Genomic DNA, 2,788 nt, shown 5'->3' with positions numbered 1-2,788 from the left:
AGAAAGAAAGGAAGGAAGGAAGGAAGGAAGAAAGGAAGGAAGGAAGGAAGGAAGGAAGGAAGGAAGGAAGGAAGGAAGGAAGAAAGAAAGAAAGAAGCAGAACTTTGCTATGTAACCCATACAGGTATATCAACAGTCGGTCCTCACTCCCCGGCCTCTGAAGTGCTGAGATCACATATATGCCACCCTGCCTGGCTCTCTCACTTGGTGCCTTTCACCAAGTGAGAAATTTGGATTAGATATTTCCCACCAAAACTCAGTTACAGGTTTGAAACTATTTGGATACTTTCCCCCATATCCATTGTGTAGATGTTGGTGAGTCTATTCCTACACTGATTTTTTGGGAAGTTTATGGTCAAAATGCAATATTTTAAGGTGCAAAGCAAAGTTCCTAAGAGGGTATTGCCTACACTTTCTAGGAAATGCCCTCAGCTGGAGAAAAGAAGAGAGGACCTCTGACAGCACTATATTGTTCCTCTCCTTCCCCAACTCTCTCTCTCCCTCCTGCCCTCCCTCCCTCCCTTCTTATCCCTCCTGAACCACACACTTCCTGAAAACAACAACCTCAGCTGGTGTTCCTTCCTACTGTGCACTACACTTCACACAGGTATAGGCAGTGCCACTCACCCTATTTAGGGGAGAGGGGAACAACGTCATGGACCTAAGATAAACAGGCAGGAGTCAAGGACCCAACTGAATCAGCTGCTAGGGATATGCTGCTGCCTTCTGAGTTTAAGGTTCTGGAGATGCCAGAAAGATACCCTGGCTGGACAACAATGGGGTGGGGGTCGGTGGGCAACTAAAGGTGGATGCTCCAAAGATAGAATCCACCCTAGCCCACCACCCCTGCACCCCAGCACAACTAAGCAGAAAACACATGAGACCCTCCACAAAAGAAACTGTCTATAAGGAGCCTGGCCTGCCTGTCTTCTGAGAGGCTCTACCAGCAGCTGGGTGCGACAGATGCAGATACTTACAGCCAACCATTGGACTGAGTTTGGGACCCCAATGAAAGGGTTGGGGGAAGGATTGAAGGAGCTGAAGGGGACTGCAACCCCGTAGAAAGAACAACAATATCAACCAACCAGACCCCCTAGAGCTCCCAGGAACTAAGCCACCAAGCACAGAGCATTCATGGCCCCTGCTACATATGTGTAGCAGGAGGACTGCCTTGTCTGGCCTCAGTGGGAAGGGATATGCTTGGTCTTATGAAGGCTTGATGTCCCAGAGAAGGGGAATGCTAGAAGGGTGAGGTGGGAGTGGGTGAATGGGTAGGGGAGCCCCCTATTAGAGATGAAGGGGAGGGGTACTGGGATGAGGGGCTTGTGGAGAGGGGATAACATTTGAAATGTAAATAAATCAAATTAATAATAATAATAATAATAGAACCTGTCTTTAAGAGTTTGTACTAAGTACAGCAGTGGTACCCACACACCTTTAATCCCAGTGCTGGAGAGGCAGAGAGAGGCAGGTGGATCTCTCCGAATTTGAAGCCAGCCTGGTCTACATGCTGAGGTTCAGGACAGCCAAGGCCACACAGAGAGATCTAGAAGCACACACAACTTTCATTTCTTAGCTTTCCTAATGAAATGTGCTTCCTAGAGTCTTTTTAGCATTCTTGCAAGCAACTCAGTTTTTGCATAATTATTGGGGGAATTCTGGGTAAGTGAAACTAAGTCACATTCAAGCTTACCCGGGCCTGGAGATGGGATAAGTGATGCCTCCTAGGTGAAAAAGTGGAGGTCTACTGTGTGGAACACATAGATGCAAACAAACACTGCTAAGTGGAAAAGTGCGAGCCTCAGAGTAGAAGGGAATGGGATCCTGTGTGTCTTTATGATCGTGGATACAGAAAGCATATGTGCCAAGAAACATTGGGTAGACATAGCAATGACACAGTTACTTACTTCTAGGGTAGTAATGACTTGCTCATGTGCTGTTTAAATTGATAAGAAAAAGTAACTGAATAAATGTTATGCAAAAGGGCAATGACCTTGCATGGCTATGATGCAAGTAAACCTGACTATTTCATTCTTTAAAAAAAAAAAGATTTATTTATTTTATGTATATGAGTACATTGTCGCTGTCTTCAGACACACCAGAAGAGGGCATCAGATTCCATTACAGATGGTTGTGAGCCACCGCGTGGTTGCTGGGGATTGAACTCAGGACCTCTGAAAGAGCAGTCAATGCTCTTAACCACTGAGCCATCTCTCCAGCCCTTATTTCTTTCTTTTTCTTTACAAACGTGTGTTTTTCTATTCGCTAGCACCGAAGATGCTGGGAGCCTGAACTGATCACAAATAGATGCCACTTTCTCCAGTTTTCTAAGACAAGTTTAAGCAACACCAGCCCTTGGAAGCTCCAGACTACAGTGTGCTAGCCAGATATCCTAATGTTTTAGGCTTTTTTCTGAGCCATGCTCATGAACAGCTGTTTAGAGACATTTATGACCAGCTATTTCCTGCCCCGCTCCCCAATTCTCAGTTCTTCACCTTAAATACAAAGAAGGAGTGCAGCCCTGAAAAGCTAAGTCAAATTAAAACTTAGAAACAAAGCCATTTTCTCTGGAGAACTCCACCTCGTTAGAAGGTGCCCTAAAACTTTTCCCAAGACCTACATCTGTCTGTCATTCATAAGAGACGGTACTTTAGTATAGAAGATTCTAGTTTCCTTTTCTGCCCTGACAACGACTCGAAATTTAATAACCATTCTCCCAAAGGTAACTGTCTCTCCCATATAATCCCACAGTCCCCAGAGTCCTGATCATTAATCGTGATTCCTCGAT

This window comes from Mus pahari, chromosome 22 (genome assembly GCF_900095145.1).
Source record: "Mus pahari chromosome 22, PAHARI_EIJ_v1.1, whole genome shotgun sequence".
NCBI lineage: Eukaryota > Metazoa > Chordata > Mammalia > Rodentia > Muridae > Mus > Mus pahari.
Note: the sequence above shows the minus strand (reverse complement) of the source record.